General features: G+C 43.3%; 1 protein-coding gene across 2 annotated transcripts in view; it reads right to left on the bottom strand.

Moving 5' to 3' along the window:
• TUSC3 (tumor suppressor candidate 3) overlaps positions 1-15,506 on the bottom strand; it is a 357,616-nt gene that overhangs the window by 109,576 nt on the left and 232,534 nt on the right. The window lies entirely within an intron of this gene.

A 15,506-nucleotide genomic window follows, 5' to 3' on the forward strand; every position in this document is an offset into this window, starting at 1 on the left:
TGCTTTTCTCTTAATCAGACCCCACCATCCCAAGGGCTGGCGTCTGTGGTAATTATGGCCTGGTCTGCAAATGTCCATGGAACTTCTGCTGATAGATGTTCTGTACCATCCACCACAACAGGGAGCATCTTGCCTTTGAGGAAAGGTGGAATTTTTGATCCAAGGAATAAGGGAAGCCGTCCCACAATCTTAGCATGTCTGCTTGAAGATCTCTGGAGTGGATCTGTGCATAAGGTACTGCTGGGATTGCTGATGTCATCTGCCCTAGTACCGCCATTGCTTTCCTGAAAGTACACTGGTAGGACAGGAAGACTGACCTTATTTGATCCATAATCGACTCTCTCCTTTGAGGTGGAAGAAAACTTTTTTTGTAAACAGGAGTCCAACTGAATCCCCCCAAAAAACACAAACTTTAGAAGGAATCAGATTAGATTTTTTCCAATTGATTATCTATCCTAGATTTTCTAAAGTGGAGCAGAGGAATTTCATATCTTTTTCTAGCCCTTCTTTTGACTGAGAGACTATCAAAAAATCGTCCAGATAGGGCACCAGAGTAATTACTGACTGTCTTAAAAAAAACGCTAACTCTGCTACCACTTTGGTGAAGACTCTTGGAGCTTGCGCTACACCGAAGGAGAGCGCTCTGTATTGGAGATGCAGCAACTTCCCCTGAACCCAGACTGCTGTTCTTAAAAACTTTTGGGAGGAGGAATGTATTGGAACATGGTAATACGCATCCTCCAGATCCAGGCTTGCCATCCAGCAATCCTGGAAGAGGAGGTTCACAGTTGTTTTTATCGTCTCAATTCTAAATTTCTTGTAGACCAGGGATTTGTTCAGTTTCTTCAGATTCAAAATAATCTTGAATGTTCCATTTGATTTCTTCACCAAAAATAAAGGGGAATATAACCCTTTGCCCCTCTCTGTCTTGGGGACTGGACAAACTACTCCCTTGTCTAAGAGAGAAAAAATCTCCGATTCTAAAGCTTTCCTTTTTTCCGAATTTTTGGGACGAACTGAGTGAAAAAAAAATTTGGACGAGAAATGAACTCCAGCCGGAATCCGTTTTCGATTACACTTAGGATCCACTTGTTCTGAGAAATGGACCTCCAGGCTGGGAAGAACTGAGACAGTCTTCCTCCCATATGACTTCTGGCATCATTGCAGTTTGTCTTTTAGTCTGTTTTCCTGGGTTTTAAACACTGGTAGGGAGTCAGATCATTTAGGAAATGTATTACTTTGCCTACTCCTTTGTTTTTTAAAACTGGCCTGGGGTTTACGAAAAAAAGAAGTTTGCTGGGGAACCGGTAACACCTTCTTTTTGTCAGAGGCTCTCTCTAAGATGTCATCAAGAGAGGAACCAAACAATCTAGAACCTTCAGAAGGAAGAGAGCAAAGTCTAGACTTGGACCCTTGTTCCCCTTTCCATGATTTAGGCCAAATAGCATGCCTTGCTGCATTTGATATGGCAGCTGCTCTGGCAGAAAAACGGACCACATCAGTAGAAGCGTCTGCAAGGAAATCTTCTGCCTTGAGGAAGGTTGATAGTAAGTCCTCTCTAGGAGTTTTGTCTCTAATATGAGATTCTAGTTGACTTAACCATAGCCTTAATGACCTGGAGACCAAAGAGGTGGCAATGGCCGGCCTGAGACTTGTAGAGGCACATTGCCAAATACATTTAGATAATCGTCTGCTCTTTTATCTAAGGAATCTCCTAAACAGCCTAAATCCTCAAACGGAAGAGACAATTTTTTGGGCTATTTTAGCTACAGGGGCATCTACAGAAGGAGCTCTGTCCCTTACGCCCGCCACTGACTCTTTAAATAAATATTTTCTCTTAACAGAATTTGGTATAAAAAAAAAATTCTGTCAGGGTTTTTCCATTCTTTCTTAATCAGTGCTTCTATGTTCTTATGAACGGAGAAAACTTTATGGCGTTTAGGGCCAAGGCCTTCAAAAACCTAGTCAGCGATAGCCTTAGGCTGTTTTACGTCCTCCAATTGCATCGTGGTTTTTACGGCTTTTAACAAAGGCTCAGTATCTTCAGGTGGAAATAGCGCTTTCCCCGCTGAATCCTCATCTGAAGACATAAAATCAGAAGATAAATCCTGACCTGATTCTATGTCTTCGTCTTCCCCAGAAAAATAAGAATCAGAGCCCTGTTATAGGTACGCCTTTCTGGTGATTTCGGACGGCCCCGACTGAAGGATTTAACGGAAGACCTAACTTCAGATCGTACCAAGGCCTTATTGGTTTTAGATAAGCTATGGGATTCTTCCATGACTAACTTATCTATACAAGCTTGACATAGTGGTTTAGCATATGAAGCTGACAATGCTACTCTACATCCTCCACATTCTTTGTGTTTAGTTTTGCCGGAAGATTTCTTAGGTGTTTTTGCTACCTACAAAAAAGCAAACACCACCCAAATTTATTAGTAGAGGATCAATCTCACCAATTCGTAGAGTCAAGCTTCCCCATTCCTCAGGTCCAATACCGGGCTTGTGGGCGTATCTGGCGTCACCTGGTTCCGACATGTATTGTGTTGGCTCCAGATCCTGCATAGCACTGTGTGCGCAACAAGGTTGGCTATCTCCTGCTGCTGCCGACTTATTACGCGCCTCGGCTCCTTTTAACATCAGGCCCAAAAAATGCCTAATCCATGAGGCAGGTGAGCCCTCCCCCTTCCGGTCAGTGCTGCCGGAAACATCCTCAATGCGCCGGAAGAATTCGCCCCGGCGTGCATGTGCGGAGCACATCGGGAGCACGCTCCGCCATTTTGGAAGTGGGACGCCGGCCACCGCACTACTATGGACCTGAACACAGCCACAGCGGCTCCCCAATGAGGCTTGGGAGGAGGCAGGAAGCAGGGCAGATTTAGGCAACGGCTCCCCCAGGAGACTTACACCGCCAGAGATAGGTCCTGTTATGGTGTTGTAGACCCGGACCTTCCCCAGCCCCTTGAGATGAGAACCTAAAAAAATAAGAGGGAACTCTTCAGGTACCTCCTATCCGGAGGATAGGAAACCTGAACTGAGGTGTGGTGGGGGTGTGAACCATTTTATCTCTTCAGGTTTCCTGTCCTGGATGGGAGGTCCTAGTCATATGGGTACCGTCATGGGTGAGGGGAAAAATTTAATAAAAAGTGATCAATAAGTCATACACACCCCATTGGTATAAATAAAAAGTTCAGATCGCCCCGCAAAAAATGAGCCCCCATACAGCTCCGTACACATTACTAAAAATTTATAGAGGTCAAAATGGCGACAAAAAAAAATAAAACAGATTTTTTCCCACATTTTTATTTTTTTATCACTATCAAAACGCAAGAAAAACTATACATATAAAGGTATCGCCGGATTCGTACTGACCTATAGAATAAAAGTAAGTGGTAAGTTTTATCGTACATCGAACGTCAGAAATTTAAAAAGAAAAAACAACGGAAAACTGTGGTGGAATTGCTTTTTTTTTTGCAATTTCACCCCATGTGGATTTTTTTTCCTGCTTCCCACTACATCATATGCAATATTAAATGGTGGCGTTGGAAAGTAAAACTTGTCCCGCAGAAATCAAGCCCTCATATGGCTATGTGAACAGACAAACAGAAAAGTTATGGCTCTGGGAAGGCAGGGAGCGCAAAACGAAAACTAAAAAAAAAACAAAAACTGAGAGGGTTAATACTGGGAAAAAAAAATTCATAGCCATATTCTGACCCCCATAACTCTTTTCTAGTTCTGTTTATGGAGCTGTGTAGGGGCTAATTTTTTGCGGGATTATCTGCAGTTTTTATTGATCCTATTTTGGGGTGTGTATAAATTTATAATGAGACTTAAGAATTACATTTTTTGGGGAGGTAATGTGACAAAAATAGCTTTTTTTCCCGTTACTTTGAATGGGATGCATATTTTTATATTTTAATAGTAAGGGCGTTTTCAGACACAATGATGCTCATGATGTTTAATTTTTTATTGTAGGGAAAGTGGGGTGATTTGAACTTTTATCTATGTTTTAACTTTTTTTTATATATTTTTAAAAAAATGTTTAACTTTTTTTAGGTCACCCAATAACATGAATAACAAATCATTAGACTGCCACCTGCATTTTATAATGCATTTCTATAATGCATTTCTATCCATTACAGAACAAAGGATTTGGAATATTCCAGTGCAGTGCTGCCACCTATAGGCCAGCATTGGATTATACTAGGAATTGGCCTTATACATGCTCAGGCCTATTACTAGTATGGGACACCTTCCCAGATCTTAGCCTAGGGAAGGCGGCCTGGGAAGCACTTGGCTTCTGATTTTAGAGCCCTCTGATGCTGTGGTCACATTTGACCACACCACATCATCTGAGGGATTACATGTCTTAGATTGACATTATCACTGACATTAGCCCCGGGCCTCTGCTATTTAAAACAGTAGAAACCTGGTGGTTATAGCGCCGTTGTGCTCATGAGAGGGGGCCATCTTTAAATACATGTATGTCAGAGATCCAGAAAGCTCGGTTTTTGCTTAATCCCTTTAACCCCTTTTTATAATATAAGCAGTGACATCTTCCTACAGATATAATAATGATAATGAGTTTAAATTTTTTTATTACTATAATACATTTTTTATTAACCTATTATGGGCAGCGAGTAAGGGCCCACTGTGGAAAGTGGCTTGACTTTAGGCAAGTCCGCAGGGTATTATCCTGGCGGTCGCCTGGTTTTCACTCTTTCCCCCAAACATGTATCTGGCCTTCACTGCAGGGTAGCCACCAGGCTGCTACCTCTTGTAGTAGTCAAAGTGCTGCCCCACAGGGACCAGAGACACCGGTGTATGGCACCAACGGAATAGGCAATACATGTAGTCAGGAAACAGGCGAAGGTCAGGGCTGGCAGACCTCATGATGGCCATGAACCACCAGTATAACATATCCTTTTGGAAGATTACCAGATATTAACAATTTTCTTTAAAGGGCTTCTGTCACCCTACTAAACTGTTTTGTTTTTTTTTGGTTATTTTTAATCCCTATACTGCGATTTATGCGTACATACTGTAATTAATCATTTTGGTTGAGCAGATTATGTTAAAAACGTACTTTTAAAATATGCAAATTACCTTGCTACCAGCAAGTAAGGCGGCTACTTGCTGGTAGCAGCCGCATCCTCCTATCCTAAAGACGCCCCCTCCGCATGTTGATTGACAGGGCCAGCGGACGGGATCTCTCTCTGCTGGCCCTGTCTGCTATCAAGATCTCGCGCCTGCGCCGTACCTGTCTTCAGTCGGCGCAGGCGCACTGAGAGGCGGACGCTCGCTCGGCCGCTCCATCCTCAATGCGCCTGCGCCGATGACGTCACATCTACACCCGGCGCAGGCGCGTTGAGGAAGGAGCGCCGAGCGAGCGTCCCCCTTCTCAATGCGCCTGCGCCGGGTGTAGATGTGACGTCATCGGCGCAGGCGCATTGAGGATGGAGCGGCAGAGCGAGCATCTGCCTCTCAGTGCGCCTGCGCCGACTAAAGACAGGTACGGGGCAGGCGCCAGATTTTGAATGCAAACAGGGCCAGCAGAGAGAGATCCTGTCCGCTGGCCCTGTCAATCAACATAGGATTGGAGGATGCGGCTGCTACCAGCAAGTAGCCGCCCTACTTGCTGGTAGCAAGGTAATTTGCATATTTTAAAAGTACGTTTTTAACATAATCTGCTGAACCAAAATGATTAATTACAGTATGTATGCATAAATCGCAGTATAGGGATTAAAAGTAACCAAAAAAATAAAAAACTGTTTAGTAGGGTGACAGAAGCCCTTTAAACGTCACTCTTCCATTAAACTTCAAAACGATCCTGAAGGTTCATCTTCAATCATTTTGGATTTTGTAGAAACAGAACAAAGTGTTATGGTGCTGCCAGACACTTTGTATATAATGATGATGGACCTGGCAGGACATCAAGTAGTAAAGAACTCAGCAATAGCATGGTTTCTTATATATCAATCTTTATTTCAATTTGACCGATTTGAGCTTTTTTCTTACTTTGACTGATAGCAACTACAACAAACCGTTGCTTTGGATCTTCTTGCCAAGTTAGAATAGTACCGTAATACTGAAAAAAAAATCTCAAAACTCAAAATTAGCAAAACTATACCTCATCTATATTTTACAACAGGGTCATACATTTCTAATTATAGCACCACATGTCCACATACCAACACTCATTTCCAAAGAGCAATTGATATTTTTTTGGATCTCCAGACAATATCGATTAATAATATATTCACCTAATGCTAAGATTGTTGGGGACGCTCTTGAGGACACACTTGGGAAGCTTTCACGTACTATGAATGTGTTTTATTAGCTTACTGTTGTCATGATTGAGGAGTCTAGGTTCAACCAGGATCTTAACACAGAATGTTGATGGACCTGGCAGTGCTTCAAGCATTACTTAAAGAAATTATGTTTCTTTCAACAATCCTTCAATCTTTACTTTTAATAACTTAATGGGATATTTCTCCTTGTTGGATCTATGTCAAAAAGAACACAACGCCCGACTCCAGGGCAAATCATTTATTCGTATAAGACCGTACTTATTATTTTGCACATGTAAGAAAAATTTTACAGCTTACCGTAGGCTGTAATAATAGTTCCTAAGTAGAGCACACTGCATAGCACAAGATAGGTAATGTTGGAGTTGTAGCAAGTTGCGCTTTACTTTGTTTTGTGTCACTATCCCAAAAGTAAAACTGTTTGGCTAATACTAATTTTACATTACTAGGACAATGATGCAATTACTGCTAATACAATGCTACAGTTAATGATCACTTCTGCATACCTGCATGGTTGCACTAGCTAAAATACTTCTTTTGAAACCTTCATACAATCTGTTAACAGCCTTTTCCTGGTCACCAAGTAGGTGACATCATCCAGAAGAACAAGTAAGTCTAGGAGCATTATTTGGTTGTCTATATGTGAAGACTTTGTAATAGCCCGAGTGCTTAATATTGATGACTACCCTCAGGATCAGTGGCGGATTAGAATTGGGGCGTTTGGGTCAGCCGCCCCGGGCCTGACATCGCTGGGGGGCCAAAACGCCCACATACTGCAGCAGGGCAGAGGATCACATAGATCCCTGCCCCGCAGCCTATCACCGCCATAGTCTTCAGGCCTAGTAGGCCTGAGGCCTATGTGGTGGTAAAAGCGCGGCATGCGTGGTGAAATCATCGTGTGTGTGTGTGTGTGTGTGTGTGTATACCAACTTTGGGGGGCAGAGGAGGACATATTACTGCAGGGACAGTGGGGGCAAATGTTTTTATGGGGGCAAATTACTTAATTGGGGGCAATGTGGGGGAAAATTACTTAATGGAGGGCAGTGTGGGGGCAAATTACTTGATGGGGGGCAGAGTGGAGGACAAATTACTTAATGGGGGGCAGCTTGCGGGGGTTATTACTTGATGGGGGCAAATTACTTGATGGGGGGCAGAGTGGAGGACAAATTACTTAATGGGGGGCAGCTTGGGGGGTTATTACTTGATGTGGCAAATTACTTAATGGGGGACAGTGTGGGGGAAATTACTATATGGGGACAGTGTGGGGGAAATTACTATATGGGGACAGTGTGGGGGAAATTACTATATGGGGACAGTGTGGGGGAAATTACTATATGGGGACAGTGTGGGGGAAATTACTATATGGGGACAGTGTGGGGGAAATTACTATATGGGGACAGTGTGGGGGAAATTACTATGTGGGGACAGTGTGGGGGAAATTACTATATGGGGACAGTGTGGGAGCGTTGCTATTAGGGGACATTATTTTTGGAGACACTATACAGGCATTATTACCTGGAGCAAAATATAGGGTGTTATTATTACTGGGGGCACTCTAGGGGACATTATAACTGCTGTAGACACTATAGGGACCTTTGGAATAATTTATCAAACTGGTGTAAAGTTGAACTGGCTTAGTACCCCATAGCAACCAGACTCCACCTTTCATTTTTGACAGCTCCTTTGGAAAATGAAAGGTGTAAACTGATTGGTTGCTATGGGCTACTAAGCCAGTTGTACTTTACACCTGTTTGATAAATAAACCCAATTATGAGAAATCTAACATGTCTGTGTAACAAACTCTGTAGGGACGAGATGCGGCTGAAATAATTTGTCATGGCGGTCTGGGTCAAACGGAGGAGAAGAGGAAAGAGAAGATCTGCATGACAGGAGAAGTCACTGGATGTAAGAGGTATGTGGTGTTGTATTCCCCTATATGTAGAACTAACTCACTACTCTGACCTGCGTCTCATCTTCTCCTCCAAGTCTTTTTTATTATAATCATATGTATTTTAAATTTAGCAACTAAAATTTTAATTTGTCACTTTCAGTCCTACATAACAGCCCAGATAACAGTGATAACTTTCTGTTTGCAGATAATGTAGTAGATGTTCCATGCAATCCTATGTAACACTCCACATAACACAATAGTTCACTGTGTTATGTGGTTGTTACATAGGACTCAGTGCTCCAGACTAAAAAAAAATACCTAGTAGCCATTGGCTCCTGAACTGAAAAATTTAGGAGCCAAATTGAAACCGAATCAAAATTCTGGTATCGTGACAACGCTACGACGATCAGATCGGCGTAGGGTTGTTTCGATACCAAAATTCAGATTCGCTTTCGTCACCATAAAAAAGTATTGCGATACTCAATACCACGCAAAAAAAACACCAAAAAAAGCCGTGTGCATTTCGCATTTTATTAAACGTTCAGCCCATAATAGAACAGTCCTATCCTATTTTTTGGGCCGACAAGGTGACTAAAAAAGGGCGAATCGCATGGTTTTTATTTATTTATTTCTGTTACGGCGCTCACCGCATAGGAGATATTTTTTAATAATTTAATAGTTTGGACTTTTCGAACGCAGCTCTATGTAATATGTTTATTTATTTATTTATTGTTTATATATTTTATATGTAAATTGGGAAAGGGGGGATTTAAACTTAATATTTTAGGGTACTTTCACACTAGTGTTTTTCATTTCCGGCATAGAGTTCTGTCACAGGGGCTCTATACCGGAAAATAACTGATCAGGTATATCCCCAAGCATTCTGAATGGAGAGCAATCTGTTCAGGATGCATCAGGATGTCTTCAGTTCAGTCATTTTGACTGATCAGGCAAAAGATAAAACCGTAGCATGCTACGGTTTTATCTCCGGCGAAAAAAACTGAAGACTTGCCTGAATGCCGGCATTTTTCCCCATAGGAATGTATTAGTGCCGGCATGACAAGCAGAGAGATGGATTCGTTCTTGCAATGCATTTGTGAGATGGATCCGCATCCGGATGCGTCTCACAAATGCTTTCAGTCACATCCAGATAGGCAAATCCGGCAGGCAGTTTCTGACGACGGAACTAGTTGCCGGATCACACTGCAGCAAGTGTGAAAGTAGCCTTAGTGGGTTTTTTTTGGTTTTTTTTACTTACTATTAGCCACCTTAGGGGCTGGAACCCTAGTCCTATTCACCCTTAGGCCCCTTACACATAGGCGAGATTTCTGCGCGGGTGCAATGCGTGAGGTGAACGCATTGCACCCACACTGAATCCGGAGCCATTCACTTCTATGGGGCTGTGCACATGATCAGTGATTTTCACGCATCACTTGTGCATTGCATGAAAATCGCAGCAAGCTCTATGTTGTGCGTTTTTCACGCAATGCAGGCCCCATAGAAGTTAATGGGGCTGCGTGAAAATCACAAGCATCTGCAAGCAAGTGCGGATGCGGTGCGATTTTCACGCATGGTTGCTAGGATGAAAGTCTATTCACTGTGTTATTTTCCCTTATAACATGGTTATAAGGGAAAATAATAGCATTCTTTAATATAGAATGCTTAGTAGAAGGTCAATTGAGGGTTAAAAAATTATAAAAAAATAACTCACCTCCTCCAATTGATCGCGTAGCTGCCGGTCTCCTGTTATGTCAAAGGACCTGTGGTGACATTACTGTGCTCATCACATGGTACATCACATGATCCATCACCATGGTAATGGACCATGTGATGAGCTCAGTGACGTCACCACAGGTCCTTTGACAGGTCCTGAAGAAAGAACAGGAGACCGGCAGCTACGCGATCAATTGGAGGAGGTGAGTTAATTTATTTTTTAACCCTCATTGGCACTGCCCACTGCGCCACCAATGTTTATTATACTGGGGTGTTGGGGTGGGCACACTGCGCCACCAATGTTTATTATACTGGGGTGTTGGGGGAGGGTGTACTGTGCCACCAATGTTTATAATACTGGGGTGTTGGGGGGGGGGGGCGCACTGCGCCACCAATGAAGATAACTGACCTGTTAATACAAATACAGGAGGCGGGTGCCGGAATCAAATAGCCGGCACCCGACCTCTATGACAGGGAGCTGCGATCCGCTGCAGTTAACCCCTCAGGTACCGCACCTGAAGGGTTAACTGCCGCTGATCGCAGCTCCCTGTCATAGAGGTCGGGTGCCGGCTATTTGATTCCGGCACCCGCCTCCTGTATTTGTATTAACAGGTCAGTTATCTTTATTGGTGGCGCAGTGGCCACAGCCCCTCCCCTTCTCCCCCCGTCTCTCCTCTTACTGGCGGCAGCAGCACAGGGAGGAGGGAGAGACTCCTTCTCCACTGCGCTGCTGAGAAGAACATCGGCGGCGGGGCAGAGAACTATCAGCTCCTGTGCCCCGCCGCTGTATTTAACTGCAGAGATGCGGCGGCGGGTCTAGTCGCAAATGGCTAAAAAGTCTTGACGCCATTTGTAAATTCTAAGTCGCATTGGCGACCATTTTGGTCGCCATCTGGAGCCCTGGGACTGCAGGTAACATCTATGACATCTGTACTCAGAGTTAAGAGATGGTGGGGGTCAGACTCCTGGCACCTCCACCAATTAGCTGTTTGAGGAGACCGCAATGTTCCAGTGAGCGCCGCAGCCTCTTTTCTCCTTACCAAGCACAGCAATGTCCATTTCATAGCACTGCGCTTGGTATTGCAGCTCAGCCCCAATCACTCAGATGGGACAGAGCTGCACCTAGGCCACGTGACCAATAAATGTGATGTCATATGGCCTAGGAAGAGACACTGGCGCTCACGAAGCACCACAGCCTCTGTCCCTGTGCGCGCGTCTGTCCCTGTGTGTGTGCGAGCGCGAGTCTGTCCCTGCGTGAGTCTGTCCCTGCGCGAGTCTGTCCCTGCGCGTGTGCATGTCTGTCCCTGCACGTGTGCGTGTCTGTCCCTGCACTTGTGCGTGTCTGTCCCTGCACGTGTGCGTGTCTGTCCCTGCACGTGTGCGTGTCTGTCCCTGCACGTGTGCGTGTCTGTCCCTGCACGTGTGCGTGTCTGTCCCTGTGTGCACGCATACCCGTTTGCGCGCGTCTGTCCCCGTGTCCCTGTTTGTGCCTGTCCCTGTGTGTGTGAGAGTGCGTGTCTGTCCCTGTGTGTGTGAGAGTGCGTGTCTGTCCCTGTGTGTGTGAGAGTGTGTGCCTATCAGAGTTGCCAACCAGAATTTTTATTTTTTCTGGACAATTTATCCCAAAATCACAGATAGCCAACATTTTTTTTACAGACAAATTGGAAAACCACAATGAATGATAAAGATTATAAGTAATCCACGTCTATAGCTCAATATACTGATAAGACCTCATTACCAGCAAGACCAAAAATGAGAAACACAGAATGTTGCTAATAGAAGGATAAGGATGTGAATTGTTTCTACCAGGGGAAGGTCAAGATTTTAAATAGGGAATTTACATACCATAATTTATCAAGTAGGAAAATCAGTATACAGGATATTATGGTTAAAATGAATTGAAGAGTTTTGGTCCGGATGCTGGGGTACAGTATTTGTCCTCCATCAGGTGTATTTGGTTTGAGGACAATCACCGTCTACCGCCCTTGCACATGAAAGGTCCAAATGGGCAGCGGAATCACATTTTTATCTCTTAAAAAGGAATGTGTTTTGATGGTGAAAGAACCTTGGTTCTGGACAAGAGATAATGAAGGAGAAGGATCCTCAAGAGCCAATCTTTGCTGAACAGACCAGAATGATAAAGCAGGTCTGCTCTGTCTGACTTGTGAACCATGATTGATTTGCTCTGAGACAATCAAATGTATTCTTGCTCATCACTATTGATTTACAGTGTTAGAACCTGTCAAGATGTGCCCGAAATAGGCTCTGTTGTCTGGTGGGTCATTTTGTTCTTTCACTGAGCCACTCCAGGAATATGACAAATAAGCATGAGAATTCACATTTGCCAATTTGTCACTTCACTCTCTAGACCCTGCACTAGGATACTGCCATCAAGACATCCTATCTTGGGATGCCCAAACTCCTGGCCAGGTTCCTGTGCGGTAGTCACCCATCATATGTAGTTCATATAATCGGCCAACTGTATGTTTTTTTCACTTGTAGATCCTTCCCAACGTGACAATAATTATGAAGGTTGGCAACTGTTTGTGGGAGTCCTGGACCAAAATATTGTCAGACAAGCGAATGGACATCCATTTGCCCATTAAAATCTTATGTCTCTGGCCAAATTAAAGGGGTATTACAGGATGGAGATAACAATCAGATCGGTGGGCGTCCTACCACAAGGACTCCCACGATCATGAAAATGGGTACCCTGTACTCCCAGGAGCCCCCCACAATGAATGGAGCGGCAGGTTGGGCACGGAAGCTACTGATCCATTCATCTTTATAGGGGTTCTGGAAATAGCAGAGCTTTGCACACAGCTATCTACAGAACTGTATTGGAGATGAATGGAGTAGCATTGCACGTGCTTGACCTGCCGCTTCATCTATTTTGGAGGACTCTGAGGGGTATCCATTCTCGTGATCAGTAGGCATCCCAACAGTAGGACTCACACCGATCTAATAGTTAACTCCTATCCTGTGGATAGGGGATAACTTTTGACAACCAAAAACCCTTGGCAAAACAAAATATTAGCATGTAACCCCTATTCCACATGATTGTGAGGGTGAGCCATGCTGGCAGTCCTCTGATAATGGGGACTGCACTCTGAGGATAGGCTCTGCAACCTGTTCATGAGTTTCTGCACATTATCTTTGATGCACTGGCCACCAGTGCAGAAACTGCAGCAAAGTGCAGGTCTAAATTTAAAGAAGTCAAAGCTAATGCTAATGGGCAGATGTCACTACAATATCTGCTCACATTATGAAAAATGGCATATGTCCAGGACCTCCATTTCTGTTCTCTTCCGATACCTTCCTGCCAACAGCTTGAGTCATCTTAGGTTACTTTAACACTTGCATTGTTAATTCCGGTATTGAGATCCGGCAGAGGATAGCGGAATTAAACGAATCGGTTTTGATTTTGCACATCAGGATGCATCTGTTCCATTAGGATGCGGTTGTGTGAAATCAAAACGGAAAAAAAAAACGTATCCGTCACTAAATACATTGAAAGTCAGTGGGTGATGGATCTGGTTTCTTAGGCTCATAAAAAAACGGATCCATCACTATTGACTTATATTGTTTTCAATGCCATGTCAATCCGTTTTTGGTTGTGTCTGATCACGTAACGGAATGACGACATCCTGATGCATCCTGAACGGATCTCTTTCCATTCAGAATGCATGAGGACCAAACGGAAATGTTTCTTTCCGGTATTGAGATCCTCTGCCGGATCTCAATACCAGAAGACAACGCAAGTGTGAAAGTAGTCTTATTTCAAACGTGAGTGACATTCTCTGTGAGTTTTAGGACGTTTACATTTGGACAGAAATAAGCTAAGGTTGAAATAGCTGTAGTTTGGATTATGAAGGTATAGAACCAACACTTGATTTGCCCTTTGAATGATTAAAGTGAAACTCACCATGAAAATGCTAAATAATCTACAGGCAGCATGTTACGGGCACACCGCAGAAGGAAAGGAATGCCATACGGTTTTTGGAAGGCAGATTTTGCTGGACTGGTTTTTTGACACCATATCCCATTTGAAGCCCCCCTGATGCACCCCTAGAGTAAAAACTCCAAAAAAGTGATCCTATTTTAGAAACTACGGGATAGGGTGGCAGTTTTGTTGGTACTATTTTAGGGTACATATGATTTTTGGCTGCTCTATATTACACTTTTTGTGAGGTAAGGTAACAAGAAATAGCTGTTTTGGCACAGTTTCTATTTTTTGTTATTTACAACATTCATCTGACAGGTTAGATCATGTGGTATTTTTATAGACCAGGTTGTCACGAACGCGGCGATACCTAATATGTATACTTTTTTTTTAATGTAAGTTTTACACAATGATTTCTTTTTTAAAACAAATAAAATCATGTTTTAGTGTTTCCATAGTCTGAGAGCCATAATTTTTTCAGCTTTTGGGCAATTATCTTGGGTACGGTATGATTTTTGCGGGATGAGATGACGGTTGGATTGGCACTATTTTGGGGTGCATATGACTTTTTGATCGCTTGCTATTACACTTTATGTGATGTAAGGTGACAAAAAATGGTTTATTTAGCACAGTTTATATTTTTTACGGTGTTCATCGGAGGGGTTAGGTCATGTGATATTTTTATAGAGCCGGTTGATACGGACGCGGCGATACCTAATATGTATACTTTTTTTTATTTATGTAAGTTTTACACAATAACAGCTTTTTTTAAACAAAAAAAATGATGTTTTAGTGTCTCCATATTCTGAGCCATAGTTTTATAAATTTTTGGGCGATTGTTTCAGGTAGGGGCTCATTTTTTGTGGGATGAGGTGACTATTAGATTGGTACTATTTTGGTGGACAAAAGCCTTTTTGATCGCTTGCTGTTGTACTTTTTGTGATGTAAGGTGACAAAAAAATTGTTTATTTAGCACAGTTTTTATTTTTTACAGTGTTGATCTGAGGGGTTAGGTCATGTGATATGTTTATCGAGCTGGTCGATACGGACGCGGCAATACCCAATATGTATACTTTTGTTTTTCCCATATTTTTTCCCAATATTTTTTTACTTTATCTGGGGAAAACAATGTTTTTGTTTATTTTTACTTGAAACTTTTAATTTTTGGGGGGAAAACTTTATTTTTTCAACTTTTTTTTCACTTTAAATTAGGTCTAATCCTTTACAATGCATTCCAATACTTCTGTATTGGAATGCATTGGCTGTATGAGTAATACAGTGAGTATTACTAACACAGCTTCCTGCCTGTGAGATCCAGGGGGCTGGATCTCACAGACATTTCACCGGAAGGCAGCGCAGATGCATCAGGAAGGCATCGCGCTGCCTTCCATGCCATCGGGTCCCCCCTACAGCCCCACGGGGACCCGATGGCACCGCCGACCGCAACCGCATGTAAAAGCCGCAAACCTCAGGTCACCGACACGGGGGGGTGCCTGCTCAATAATTTCAGTAGGCACCTTGTTCCGATCACCGCCCGCCGGAAATACACATGACGTACCGGTATGTCATGTGTCCTTAAGTACCGGGACAACATGCCGTACCGGTACGTCATGTGTCCGGAAGAGACCTTTAGGGATGCAACAATACATATG

The sequence above is a fragment of the Bufo bufo genome, chromosome 2 (assembly GCF_905171765.1).
Source record: "Bufo bufo chromosome 2, aBufBuf1.1, whole genome shotgun sequence".
Taxonomy (NCBI): Eukaryota; Metazoa; Chordata; class Amphibia; order Anura; family Bufonidae; genus Bufo; species Bufo bufo.